The sequence below is a fragment of the Cynara cardunculus genome (genome assembly GCF_001531365.2).
Source record: "Cynara cardunculus var. scolymus isolate 2C chromosome LG 2, CcrdV1, whole genome shotgun sequence".
In the NCBI taxonomy this organism is placed as follows: domain Eukaryota; kingdom Viridiplantae; phylum Streptophyta; class Magnoliopsida; order Asterales; family Asteraceae; genus Cynara; species Cynara cardunculus.
In genome coordinates, this window is record NC_037529.1 from 59921568 (window position 1) to 59937510 (window position 15943).

A 15943-nucleotide genomic window follows, 5' to 3' on the forward strand; every position below is an offset into this window, starting at 1 on the left:
TATTGATTCAGATTTCAGATTCAGATTTCAGATGGAAAAACAAACAGTCTGACTGATTCAGATTTCAGATTTCAGACGTAAAAACAAACAGTCTGACTGATTCARATTTCAGACTTCAGCACCACCTCTTAAAATTCAGAAGTGAATTCAGACTTCAGACTTCAGCACCTCTTAAAAAACAAACGCCACCAAACACTCTTAATACCCTCAGGTCTGACCGATTCAGACTTCAGAGGGTATTAAGGGCTTTTTTGATAAAAACAAACAGCACCTAAAACTCTGGTTGGTAGGAGAGAAGAATGTATTTAAAAAAGAAAAAACAAAAAACAAGTGGAATGGATAGAGTATCACCTTCCTTGTTTGTGTTAGGTTAGAAAAGGAAGTGCAAGATGGGAGAAGAAATTTTTCATATTCTTCCACTTATGCCCATGTACTTTGGTAAAGACATATTTACAAGTAACACCGACCACATACAGACTCCAAGAGAAGAGTAATATAATATCAGCATCCATATCCCATATCCACAAATATCTAAAATGTTGATACCCTCAGGCCTCATCTGAAATTTGAAATCAGCATTGGCCTCTGCTTCTGCATATGGAAAAATTCAAAACTTGACATCTCAATGAGATGAAGCCATCAGACGCTGAAGCACTGAGGCACTGAAGCTATCAGACGCTGAGGATAGACACTGAAGACAAACTGGTATGTGTCACTGAAGACACGCTGATTAGTGATGACACACTGATCAGTTTCATTGAAGACACTTCAGCGTCAGCTTCTTAAGCATACCGCAAGGATTGCTGCCACTTGACCCCTCTGTATGGCCATCCCAGGTTCAAGTTACCTTATACTAGCATACTCTCCGCATCTCCTAACCCGTAGTATAATTTAATCTAAACCCCTTCAGTCTCATGTAAATGTCAATTACACCAAATGGCAGATGACACTAAAATCACCCACAATCATCGATTAATAATTATTAACATATGATTAGTGAATTACATGAAACATGGCATGAGATCACATTGTAAAAGTTGAGAACAAAGTTTTTGTATTTCTGGGAATTCAATTTCCAAGCAACAGCAGTACATGTATTTATACAGAATATGAAGATTAGAAATCCTGAATACGTGGAGAATTATCTCTGCATTTTGTTGGAGTTTGACTGCACATGGTTGTTGGAGAAGTCCTGAAGACTTGGTCTGACAGTGAAGATGTATGAGGATCTGTTTGTTAGCAGCTTAATGAGCTTAATGGAACTCACAACTTATTGGGTCAGATATATATGACTATTTGGTAGTGGCTTAATAATATAGAAAGTGGCTTATTCAATAAGCATCTAGGGGGGAGCTTTATGCAGAAAGCCAAGTTTTTTTCCAAACCTACCCCTCCCAATTAAAAACACGCTTCTTCCATCTATGAAAAAACTCTCCCAAACAAAAACCTTCCTAATCTATACTGACAGATTAATTCACACAGACAACTTTGTTCATACAGACTTGATGGAAAACCAACCAAACAGCCCCTGAGGCATGTTTTAACTTTCAAAGTTCAAATAGACCATGAAAATTCACTGAAATTTAGTATGTATCACAGTATGTATCAACCAAAAAGAGAACATGTAGTAATCTAATTGCCGTTAGCTATTTGGAGACCTAAATTATGTAGCTCCTGCCTTCTTGCCTCCTACGACAGAGAGTTTTTTGTTTGATTTCTGCTGGGTTGTGGAAGGAACAATAAGGGAGAGGGTCAAAAACTCTCCTATTTATAGAAGAGAGACCACTTACGGTGGCATTTAATCCCCCCCATGAGGTGGCAGATTATTTTTTGATAATTCATCCTAAATTCCCACCCCTTAACATTCACTAACCAAAATCTTATCATAAACCTTTTATTTCTCTTTTAAAATACTTAAATATCATATATATAATACTTATGTTTTTAATTAAAACCTTGTAATATTGAAACCTGGTTGTACATATAATACATTGTTGTGTTTGTCTCATTTCCCTCTTTATTTTTACATACATATGTCAAAACAAAATTTACTCTTGATACGATGTATTTTCCGGGTCCAAACCGAATATCCTTGGTTCTTTCAGGTAATTCTAATCGCGTTAGCATTAAGTATGTTATCTTTTGGTCCCTATGTTACTCAGGACTTATCTTCTCGTTGCTAGCTTTCTGTTTAATTTATGGCATCCTAGTATCGACAAATTAGTAAATCCAGACCGTTTATCATTGTTTTGATAATTAACAAGACGTTATATCAATTAGCCTTAAAATTACCTAATGAAACCATTATAACAGTCAAAGACAGTGGTTATGGTTTGCTCGAGAAGATGGCCGTCAGCGAAGATACTAGTTGAGGCTGAGGTGCAAGGAGATGCAACAGGCAAGTGGATAGACAAAAAAGGACCACAGATTGCACATGGCGAGAGAGCAGCAGCAGTGAGAGAGATGAAAAGGCAGACAGCATTACTGACAAGATGGACAAGTGGATCGTCAGACCCTTTTTGGTGATAGCAAGAGTGAGCAGCAAGCCAGCAACGATGCTGACCTACGAGTTTAGGGTGAGAGATGCTCTAGTACCATGCAACGGGATAGAGCTTTAATTCTCAGCTGTGTTTTATTACTTAACAAGATGTACATATTTATATACCTCGGTTACAAGTATATCTCTCCAATAATAGCTCCCCAATTATAGGGATTAGGATAAACTAGCTAATCAGATATACATATATGACACCAACAGTCCTACTTTAACTCTGATTGATCATACACTAACAAAGCATGTGCTAGTATGAGAACTAAAACTCCTTCCATAAATGTCTTAATTTCTATTTTGCCCCTTATATGATAACTTCAACCTTCTAAAACTATAAATTTGAAAAGGATTATCATGCTAATCTCTTCTCCATATTACATAAACACAGTAATAAGTATTATACACACAAAATATGATTATTGCGTTCTTCAATTTTTCATATTCTTTATTCTCCAAGGCTTAAATGATTTGACTTCAGCATGTAACTTTTCACTCTTTTGTGAAGGTCTTGTTGTATAACCTTTTGATAGTTAAAATGGTTTAAAACAATTCATGTGCATTAAGTATAAGGGTAAAAATGGAAAGGAGACCTAGTATTAAGGTCGGTCTACTCTGACAAAAGGTGAGATATATACGTTTTACACTTGAATTTTTACCACTTTAAAAAAGGTACATTAAAGGGGTAAAAAATTAACTACAATATGGAAAGATATCTGAAACAGGAGTATATCAGAGGGCAAGACGGTTGGACCCTGTACTGCTACCACCAGCAAGTATTGAACAAACCTCATGTGCAGAGTGCGTTATAAAAACCACATGGTAATGCACCTGGTCACAAGCAAAAGCTGCAGCAATTGCCTGCAGATAAATATTAGACATGTCATAAAAAATGTTACAAAAAAATGAAAGTAATCAATAAAAATAGAGCAAGAAGAGGGAAAAATGGAAGACATGGCATCAACAAGCAACACTAGTTAACTGAAATGTTAGGTAAATTCTTGCAGAAAGTCAATCTATAGATCATGTGAGGCAATACTGCAGCATATAATATTACTATGTCTTATAAGCCAGACAAGAGAAGACCGAGGCCAAATGTTGTCACTTAAGATTTATCTTGATAACTCATTGACAGCATGCCACAGTTTTCTCCATGTGACAATCTCCAACTGAGTAAGCTCTTTCCCCTTCCCAAGCTTAGATCTTCAAACATTGTTGCCTTGTGAGAGTTTACCTAATGACTCCAACTCTTATTGTGTATCATGTCATTGTTGCTTAAACTAGCATCAATGATGAAATTTAAGTAGATATCCTGCAAATCCCTTCTGAATAGGTGCATCTAAAAGTTAGTTGGCCCCAAATACTAATCTTATTACTGGAGTACATGCCATTCTGTTGAGATCAAGATGATCAATCACTCAAGGATCACCTTTTAAAAATAAATAAGGTTCATGATATTTTTCTAATAAGGAAAAACCATGACGTCCAACAATGGCCGTGCCATGTGCAAATCTTCCATGAATCTAAAGAACATTAAACCAACGTTACGTAATATCTCATCAATCACATGCCGACACATCTTAATATGATTTCCCTTAATAGCATCTTCCTCGGTTATACCTTACTAGAAGGATACTCGCGCAATGCAGCGAGATACATCGAGATAATGTTTCGTTTTATTTTTTGTCACTGTCGATATAATACAGTTTTATGTGATTTTGAGAAAGCGATAAAGTTTTTATTCATAAAAATTTGAAAAAATATATCAATATTAGTATCAAATTAACTTTTTAAAAATTCTCGTTTTTTATGTAATTTCTTTAATTCAAATATTTTATCATAATTTAGTTTAGGTTTAATAACAAAGTAATATATTTTTGGTTTAATAATATAATTTTTATAAGGATAATAATTAAGTATTTTGTTATAAGTATAACTCAATCATTATCCTAATTATATTTTAGATTTTTTATATATAAAATGAGATGTTTATCATGTAGTTAATTATGTTTATCTGCAGTTAGTTACACGGATTCAAACATGGAGCTTTAATAAGTTGTAAATACACACAAATTAGTTGTAACCTCAAATTTTAAGTAATATGCATCAATAATCAGGACTTCATGCATAAAAAATGGTTTTTCAGGGTATTTGTCATTATGCGAACCAAAAGCCGCCTAAGGTTTTTGATCCAGAATGTTTGTCCTACATACAATCAACAAAAAATGTTACAAATTTGTGGTAGGTTCGAGTGTTTGTACTTTGTCATCAATCATTGCTCCTTTCACTGACCTTGTTTCATCAGCTAACTTCTCTAGTCTTTTGTCACAGTGCCAGAGAAAAGTATAATGTTCAAACCAACACCTAGAATATGACTGGCCTGCCTCCAGATATAATTTTTAATCGGATGAAAAAATCTAGTGTTATAAACTAAAGTGAGATTTTCTTTAGCCAAGGGTTGGTTGCTTGATGAACCTCAGATGAAGAGAAAGTAGCTCCTATTGCTTGGTAATCCTCCATTTTTGGACTTTCTCAATTCAGCTACTTTGTTTTAGAAAATACTTTGTCATATAGCTCTTAACGAGTCTTTTTCATGATGGACTCATTTGCAGTGGAGACCAGCCTTCTTAAATATAAGTTTAGCTACTTACTGATGCCACTCTCACTCCTGCTACCCTTCTTTGTACACATGATATTAACATTGCATATACTTCTGGTTGTTAGTTTATTAAGCAAACCATAACTTTGCTACTCTGCATCTCCACCAACGCCTCCGCTTCACATCAATTGTTCTATCTTCAAAGGAAAATAACTTCAACATACATGATCACACTACTACATGCCATTGTTTTCTTCTCCCAATAATTACTGATCTCTAGGTAAATATCTAGCTGTTATGTTTTCAGTGTTTATCTATTTTCTCACATTACATCTTAGCCAATCTGGTCATAACGCTTCTAGCAGGTTTTCATCATACAGTCCACCTCACTACTAAAGTTGGAAATGTACAGGAACACAAAAGAACCAATTAAATGGAACTCTACCCACAATACCAAAGTTGGAAAGTCCACCTCCTTACGCTGCTGAAGCAGCTAACTTATCCATCATTACTAACCAGATCACATTGGAAAATGGTTGATAAGTTGGAGTTGATGTCCTTAATCAGCTAAATAAGACATACGGCGGGTCACTATTTCACTTGTGAACTCTCGTTTGTTGAACATGTAACAGTAAGGAAGTTAATGGACACCAATAATTCTCAATCATCATAAAAGTTGAGTTTTCTTTTTGGCAGAACACTCCTATTCTTATGAGGGTGCTTGTAGTCATCATCTGCTTTACCATTATATAATCAAGTCATTAGCTTCATTTCACCGGTACACTTTGAACCTTATTTGAAGATTAATTTGATGTTATCATGGCTCTTGTGTAGCTTTGGTGATAAAAAAATCAGAACTCATTCCGTTCCAAATGTTCGATCACTCTGCTAAAACATAGGAGTTTTTATCCTCTCTAGCTATAAATCACTGTTTGTCAGATAATTAGCATCGGTTAACATCAGCTCTAATTTTAAACATCAACAAAGTTTAAATGCAGAGACTTTAACAGGTATCTTTCTATGAATGTTTCAGAATAATTTGCTATAATTTAGAAAAATGGTATGTAGCTAAACAAGAAATTATATAGAAAAGGCATGTTTACTAGAATCTTTCTATCTTTCTTACATGGGTGAATGATTTCTTTATCTTCGAATAAGCACTTGTTATTCCGAACATTCATTTTTTTTTCATTCAATTTGGAACAAAAGGAGAAATGAAAATGATCTCATTTTTGGAATGAAGAAGGTATATTCATATGCAGTTTTTAAACATTTCAATTGAATATTTGGAACCAAAGAAGAAATTAAATGATCTTTTTTGAAACTGAGGGAGTATGTGATAGACTTTATAAACATTTAAAATTGAAGAGAGGGAGAGTTTTACAGCTATAGGATACACATCGCCTTTCGTCCCAAAGGCCATGAAAACGGCCTTAGGTTGCCTCCTCATGGAATCCTTTCTTCCCACTTCTCTCCTCCCTGTTGATGGACATAGCTGAGAAAGAGAAACTATCCAACAGGTCTACAGAAATTCATAAATTAAACCATAAATTACGGAAGCCTGCCTTTCTAAGAAAATAACTATTGTACTCCCTATGTTGAATTTAATCATCGTAATTCACATTTTCTACTTTAACATTTTACAATTACAAAGACCGGTTTTGCAAATCGAATAAAGAAGTTGAGAATAAATAGATTTAAGTTGGCTAAGAGAAGAAAGAAGCTTCCACACGTGCCATGAGAGTGATCGAATTGGAAAAACGTGATAGTTATAGATAACGCGATTAGAAAGTAAATGGAGTGCCTACTTAAGCTTATGACTTCTATGCCCCTTGATACTGCAACCTTGCCTATAGCCGAACCAACAAAGCCACTGCCCCCCCCCCCAAAGGCCTCCCAACACTACAAGCTTCTCAGCCATTAAGAGGTCTAGGTCTGCATTCTGCAGGGAAGCCCACCTTCTTACTCGTTAGGCTAATGCCGCAGGGACAAAGTTCTAGGTTGTTATGAAGAAATCCCAACTGCTTGGATAAGCCCAAATGTGCTAATAGTAAAAAGCCTACTAATTACTTTTATCATTTTTAGCATACTTTAGATAGTTCGCACTCTTTGCACAAGCCAGGGTCTTCAAGAAACAGCCGCTATACTCTTTGATTTAGAGGTTAGATTTGTGTACATCCCCCCCCCCCCAACCCCACCTTACTGTTACTGGGTTCATTTGGTTAGTTATTATAAAAAATAACTCTCAGTAACCTGTGATGAACTTATGCTTTTGTTTAGTTCTATATTAGCAAGTGTTGCTAGATTGCAAATAGGCAAATGCAATTACAGTTTGAAACGTGATCAATATATGGTTCCTTAATCTTGCAGCAAGAAAGCGGATGTTATTACATGGCATCTGAGTCCAAATAAGTTTGACATTGACCATCAAATGTCTCTAAAGATATACTCAAAGATGATTTTTATTCAATCTCTTATCAAAATCAGAGATTTCTGTTTAAAGAACATGAAATTGTTTACAACTATATGGCTATCATTTAGAAATGGTACTTTGTTGCTTAAGAGATGAAGTAAATGAAATGTAGTAATTGTATTAGAGATGGAATAATCTCATTAACTGTCTATCCAACATTTAGAATTTGATCTTACTAACAACAACTAAGCGTCATTTGGCAACACTGCCGACTTTTGTTTTAATGTTTACATTTTTTTAAGTGAAAATTAGTCAGAAAACAGTGTTACGCTTTTAACACTTTACAGAAGTAGTTTACAGGAAGACGAATAACATTCGCCGACTGTTTGACTATTATGAGGTTTGAGTTTTTAAACTGGGTGAAATATAGTCTTATTTTACTCTAAGTTTACATCTTGTTTTTTTTTTTTTTTGTAAAAAGAAGCAATCTCACAAAATGCATTTTGATTCAATTGTTAAGTGGAAATCGCAACTCTGTTTGCATTGCATAAAATGAAAATGGAAAACAGAGTGTTACCAACTGAGACCTTTAAGTATTACTAATTTAGGACATAATATATTATATTGTCAAGTGTCTTAACAAGAATGGTATTCAGCCTATCCCTAGGTGGTACTTCCTTGGAGATCGCTAGTTTAATTCCCGTTCCCTACCTGTCGCTTCAAAAAATTGTATATCTCAGGGATTAACATACGTTAGGAATTGCTTAGTGAGGAACTGGATTGCAAGTGTGTGAATATAAGTGAATATAAGGGGTGCCATCAAGTGAACGGGAAATGGGGGAGGGATTCCTCACTGTGAGAAATATCTCATATATACTCTTCTCATTTATAAATATATGAGATGCAAGCAAGTTAAAGCTACGTAATGTGGTCTATTACACAGCAAGTCTATTTGAATTCATTCTATATGCGAGGAGCTCGATTAGAAGAAACTCTGACATCTGGATCTATAATAGAGATAGGATTAAAAAAATCATCAACTATAACCCCAAAAAAAGAAAATAGATAAGGTAACAACATATTTGGTTTAAGATGTAAAAGGGGGTAAAAGAGAGACGGATTCTCAAAACCTTGAATGTAATTTATTTTTAAATTTAAGCTCATACTTCATAGTATCATATAAATTGACTTGAAATCTTATCCATTATTTCCAAAAGCCCTCTCGCACCTAAGAGAAAGAAGGGTGATTTAGGAAAAATCACTAACTTCTGTAACTTAATCCACAAACGGAACTTTATAAGTCAAGTATGGATGAAGATTTTATTGAATCAAGGTCCAAGGAGCATCAAGAAAGCAAACATTTTGACCAAGAAGTGTTTTCTTCTTCCCTGCTTGCGGAGCTGCAGTTAAAATTCAACCACTACTACAACACTTACAATGATAACAATTCAGGAAAAGAATTTATGTTGCAATGATGGTAATCTAGATAGAAATTTCTTCACTATCTGTCCATATTTGACACCGTGTTAGGTTTTTCCATAAAAATGGCATGAAATTAGGGCAATATTTTTTATTTGTTACTATAGAATAGTGGGGCCTCTATATAGAATTTTTGACTTACATATGGATAGTTCAAGTCTTTAGGATTCCGGCATGATCATATTTCAAAAAAGGATAGGCAATGCAGAATGTGGGAGTGTGTTTTTTTGTTGAAACATGACTGCTCAAATTGTTTGCTTCAAAAATCTCTAGCCAATGCAAGAAACCGGATTCTCTCTCAATGTGTTAGAAAAATCAAATTCCTTATTCTTAGCATAAATCTTCAGAACAAATTTTAAGTTCCTGTCAAAATGTTAATTAACCAAAACTCAAAAGTTATGAGATAGGTTCAATGCTTACTGACCAAGGCTCTTGTGTCATTGAAATTGCACCCCTGTGGTATATGCATAAAAGTATCGATTAGTCGTACTTCTATCATAATTTGATGTCTGTATATCCATAGTTTGCTCTCTTGTTTTAATGTACTTACAAAGTTACAGTGAGAATACAGAAACCATAAAATTCCCACAAAGAGCCAATCCAATTATGTAAAATATCATGTAACCATCTTCTCTAGTATTCTGCCTGTATGACAACACATTCAATAAAAAGTGACATATAAGTACTCAAAAGATAATCAATCAGAGACATGTCGTATGAATGAACTGAACTGCTCATGCAAAAATCAAATACGAATCAAGTTGCTAGATAAGTTAAGCCTTACGTTCAATTCCACAATGGTAACAAGGTCCTTCTTTCCCCTGGGAATCTTTGACACTACTAGAATGAAGTGTAGGAAAAAGGCTTAGTTGATCTCACAAAAATCAATGTTGAGGTTAATAAAAGCAACCAAATTAAACACAGACAAAGAAACAATGGTTTAAAGCTTAGAAGTTCAAATTGTGATTGGGTTACCTTTGGGCTCCTGCTCACCTCTCTTGATGATGGTTCTCTTTTGACCCCCTGGAATTGGTCAAGTAACAAATAGAATGGTAGATAACCTTTAATTACAGATGGTAGTAGATTTTTTTGAAAAATAGCGATCAATGATATTTCTGGGACGACGTTAATTTGGTTTTCATATCCTTCCATAAACTCTTGCATTTTGTCATTTACAATTGTTTTTCAAAGATTTAAAAAATAAATAATATGAAACTCCATAGGCTTTAATTATCCGTTTTCCATTTAAGAGCAATCATTGACATATTTTTTATTGTTTTTCTTGAATATTTGATAAAAGAAAAACTTTTTTTTTGGTAGAAAGATTCAAGTACACAGTGTGGCTAGATGGAGACTTTTTAAGATTTTCTTTTGTTTCTCTGTAATGAGGTGGCATTTGTCTGTCACTTGCCTTGCCGGTTGGTCCTTTTTCCTAAATTCTATAAAACTAGTATAGAACTAGACAATAAAATACGATTCTCAAGTTCCTCAAATTGACTGCATAGGGAAACTAGATTCTCAAATTCTGACCCTTCATATGAAATCTTGTGAGACCAAGTAAGTATTGATCCTTGTGTAGTGTTGCTGCAGTTCGTTCCTATTGATATAGTAATTCGGCTGATTAATTACAAATTTATTTTCCATATCTTTTAAATCTTATGCATTAATGATATTCTCATTTCTTATTAGATAGTTATTATAGATGAGTGTATTTAATATTTCCATATATGTTCTGTTGTTTGTTATTCTGCCATAAGGAGACATATAAATTTTTACCCAGTACTTTGTTTTATTTAATAAAATTCCAATTCTGAAAATAAGAAAGATGGGTTAATCATATCTGCAGATATAACAGAAAAAGACATGAGTCATCATCTCAAAATCATGTGATTTTTGTTTCGCAAATATGTAACACGTCCTTCGTGAAATTACAAGATTTGAGATGAAGACTCCTGTATTTTTCTATTATATCTAAAGATACGATTAACCCATCTTTCTTATAATCGTAATTAGAACTTTATTAAATAAAATAAGATATTGGGTAATAACACATATGCCTCCTTATGGTAGAATAATAGATAACAAAACATATATGGAAATATTTATAAATACTCATCTATAATAACTATCTAATAAGAAATGAGAATATCATTAATGCATAAAATTTAAAATATATGGAAAATAAATTTGCAATTAATTAGTTGAATTACTATACCAAAAAGAACGAATTGCATCAGCACTATAGAAAAATCAATACTTACTTGGTCTCGCAAGATATCAATTAAGCACAGGAAGGTTCAGAAATTTAAGAATCTTGTTTCCCTATACAGTCATTTTGAGGAATTTGAGAATCATATTTATTGTCTAGTTCTATACTAGTAATTATAAATTTTAGGTAACAAGACTAACTGACAAGGCAAGTTACAGACAAATGCCACCTCATTACAGAGAAACAAAAGGAAATCTCCATCTAGACACACTGGGTACTTGAATGCTTTCTACCAAAAAAAAATTACCTAAAAAGTTTTTTTAATCAAATATTCACGAAAAACAACAAAAAATAAGTCAAAGTTAATCATTCTTAAATGGAAAACAGATAATTACAGCCTATGGAGTTCCATATTATTTATTTTTTAAATCCTTGAAAAATAATTGTAAATGTCGAAATGCAGGAGTTTATGGTAGGAATTGAAAACCAAATTAATATCTTCCCAGAAATCTTATCGGTCGTTACTTTTCATAAAATTCTACTCCTATTTGTAATTAAAAGTTATCTATCATTCCATTTGTTACTTGACCAATTCCAGGGGGTCAAAAGAGAACCATCATCAAGAAAGGTGAGCAAGAGCCCAAAGGTAACCCTATCACAATTTGAACTTCTAAGTTTTAAACCCTTGTTCCTTTGTCTGTGTTTATGTTGGTTGCTTCAATTTACCTCAACATTGATTTTTGTAAGATTAACTAAGCCTTTTTCCTGGACCTCATTCTAGTGTCGAAGTTTCCCAAGGGATCAGTTTTCATGGGAAAAGAAGGACCTTGTTACCATTGTGGAATTGAACGTAAGGCTTTCCTTATCTAGCAACTTGATTCCTATTTGATTTTTGTGTGAGCAGTTCATTTAATTCATACGGTATGTCTTTAATTAGTTACCTTTTTAGTACTTATATATTACTTTTTATTGAATGTGTTGCCATACAGGCAGAATACTAGAGAAGATGCTTACATGATATTTTACATAATTGGATTGGCCATTTTGGGGAATTTTATGGTTTCTATATTCTCACTGTAACTGAATAATATTTGTCAGTGCGTTAAAACAAGAGAGCAAAATATGGATATACGCCCATCAAAATTATGATAGAAATAGGACTAGTCGATACTTTTAGGCATATACCAAGACGGTGCAATTTCAATAACTCAAGAATCTTGGTCAATAAGCATTAAACCTATCTTTAACTTTTGAATTTTGGTTAATGAACATCTTAGCACGAACTTAAAATGTGTTTTGAAGATTTATGCTAGGTATAGGGAATTTGATGCTTCTAACACATTGAGAGAAAGAATCTAGTTTCTTCCATTGGCTAGAGAATTTTGAAGCAGGCAATTTGAGCAGTCATGTTTCAACAAAATAGCATACTCCCTTCATCCTGCAGTGCCTATCCCTTATTGAAATATAAATCATGCCAAAATCCTAAAGACTTGAGCTACCCATATGTAAGTCAAAATTTTCTTATAGAAGCCCCACTATTCTATAGTAACCAATAGAAATAATTTCCTTAATTTCATGCATTTTTTATGGAAACGTCTACATGAGATGGAGGCATATCCTCTATGGTGTGAAAGACAGACACAAAATGGAGAAATTTCTATCTAGATTACCATCATTGCAACATAAATAATTATCACTTCATCCATTCATAATATCTATTTTTTTAATTTAGTCTTGTATAAATAACAGAGCATTACAGATGCAAAATTTCACCTCTCTATGATAGCATTAACATATCATCCATCTCACGTCTTCAACACTATTGCCAAAGCCTCTACTAAATAAGACCACACTCCTTGGCATCATTCTAATATTCAAGTTTCAATGTAAATTCAGCTATTTATCACACACTAATTAAACATACCTCCCGTAAGACCTTTTAACATTAGCCTCTAGAAAGTGTCACATGTGAGTGTGCTTAGGTAATTTTTGTGCATCGCTCATGTTGAAGCTCCGGCCTGCATTATGAGTCCTCCTATGCATGAGCACAACAAAAGAATATAGATTGCCCCATTTTGCATGCTTGACCGGTTGTCGATGTAAGATGCATGTGTCCATGAAACTCATGAGGGATTTAAGTTTCTAAAATTTATATGACATTAAAAGGATCAAATGTACATATTGAACACTATATTCCATTGTCATTGATTAAAACTGGTATTCATATAAGAAATTTGGATGAAGAAATATATACAAAACTATAGTTGATTTAAACTTAAAATACAAAGTTGTCTGTGTGGATTAAGTCCTATGTGGATAAAATTGTCTGTGTGGATTAATCTGTCTATATAGATTGGGAAGATTTTTTGTTTGGGAGGGTTTTTCATATATGAAAGGAGCGTGTTCTTTACCTGGAAGGACAGGTTTGGATAAAACTTGACTTTCTGCATAAAGCTCCCCTACTGAATAAGCCACTTTCTATGTCATTAAGCCACTACCAAACAGTCGTGTATAGCTGATCGAATAAGCTGCCTGTGATTCCATTAAGTTCATTAAGCTCCTAACAAGCATGCCCTAAGATCTTTAACACCTCCAGTACCAAGTGGTTTCTGTGATACGCATTCTGAGTACCTATATATTTGATCCCTTTTTCTCTCCCAAGTGACCTATCCGGACCCACTTTTCTGGAGGTGCTTCATTATGCAATATAAAATATACCGGTGAATGGAAGTATAAATGTGTTAATAAGCATATGCATATATCATCAACGCATTTGTGGCATGAACTAATTTGGTATTTATGCTATAATCATAATTTTTAATAGAGGAATCATTAATGTCAGATTAAATGGGAACACAAAAGCTCCCTCGTGATAGAAGTAGTGTTGGAAATATGATTGTATTTCAGCAATCTTGAACATGATTTTTTGCTAATGTGATATCTTGTGAGCAATACAATCTACATATACTCACATAGTTGGTATGCAAAATGATACGTTCGAATGATGGCAATAGTCTTTCAAGAGAAACAATTTTATCCTCGTTTCTGAATTAACACAAATTCAGATTCCAAATCTGTCTATACTCGTAGTCAAACTTGGATTGCATGATAAATTTGAATAATAAATGACAACAAAACAAAGTTCATGGTTTCTATAGAGTTGATACAGGAATTTATTGGAGCATTCAAGCAGAAGTTAATTACAATAGAACTAGTTGTGGGAACATAATTGACACTCAACAATCTTGAACATGATTTCCAAGTTTATTTCTCACATTTACATCTCTAAGGGGCCGTTTACCAAACGCTTACCCGGGTAAGAGCTTACCAAGTCACATCACCTTACCGGATGAATATGGCAAGGACCGAGAATCTTACCCGGTAAGAGCGAAGGCAAGAACGAGAGTCTTACCAGGAAACTAAAGGATACTACTCTTATCACGGTTAGCGCTTATTGGGTAAATTGTTGCATGCGATACTGTTTTGGTGGACTAAAATCTTACTCGGTAAGTAAGTGATAGCGTTGAATTTTGCTTACCAGGTAAGGGTTCGGTAAACGCCCCTAACTATGCATAATGTGTATATATATATTGTGGAAGCATGATATTTTACATAATGTGTTATACCTTAATGTAAAGTGAATTCTCCAAGACACTGATGGATTAGAATGTTGAACAGAGACCCCATTGTGGAGGAATGGACCACCGGAAAAGCCGGTACTGTGCAATGCTTGTGGCTCCAGATGGAGGACAAGAGGAACCCTAAATGATTACACTCCTAAACATGCAATGAGAGAAGCCAACCAGAATGGTGAACTACTTCCTGCAGACTACTTGGCTATTGCTAACTCTGATCACTCTTCGGGCATTGTTGGGGTCAAAAACAACAGTTCCAGCTCAGGCTCTCCCTCCAGTGATAACTTCACCGATGTGGCAAACACAACTGGTAATAAGAAAACACCCTCTGCTCACCAATTATACTTTGCAATAAATTGTTGTTGGCCAAAAGGATTCTACACAAACAAGAACAGATGAACTGCCATAAGAATAAAATTTGAAGAACTGGCTAGGTTAACTCCAAACTAATCATCAACACCAAGATATTGCAAGGATTCAAAACGAAAAAGATTCACATTAATCGACGAGATGAACAAAAACACATGACAAATGAAATCAACAGGTACACGGTTGTTGATTAATTTGAGATATGGCTTTACCTCTTTAAATCTATGAACATCAGGTTCTGCTGATTGAAATTGGAGTTGAGTTCATCGAATAACTTCCATAAAAACCTTCAGCAGGTTCTAAACATTTTGTGCAGATATGAGGGGGGCAATGTGCATATTCCTATACTCTCAACAATTATGTATTTCATTCTTGTAATTTTAATGGAAAATGATCCATTTGAAATAACTTATATTTTAAAATCACTTATCAACTTATTATAAGTCAGACTAGTTTAACTTCTTCAAAAACTTTTTATTATTGATTTGGCACCGGTATAAGTTGTTTATCCAAATACTTAAAAATGCTTATTACCGGTAATACACCAGAATAAATTATTTTTATAAACAATCTCAAACACCCCCTAAACAAAATAATAATTTGATGGAAATAATAATTAATATGTCAAGTTTTTTTTTATTAAAGTATGTGATACACTAAGAATAAGGGATTGTTTTTAGGGTAAGCTTAT

At 34.0% G+C, this 15943-nt stretch overlaps 1 long non-coding RNA gene across 1 annotated transcript; it reads right to left on the reverse strand.

The window, feature by feature from the left end:
- Nucleotides 1-3087: 3087 nt before the first annotated feature.
- Nucleotides 3088-15505, reverse strand: LOC112507919. Its single transcript, XR_003068583.1, has 4 exons — nucleotides 15465-15505; nucleotides 14875-15260; nucleotides 6532-6626; nucleotides 3088-3409 (listed from the first exon to the last, which is right to left on the reverse strand). It is a non-coding gene; the product is annotated as an uncharacterized LOC112507919 (long non-coding RNA).
- Nucleotides 15506-15943: the final 438 nt, after the last annotated feature.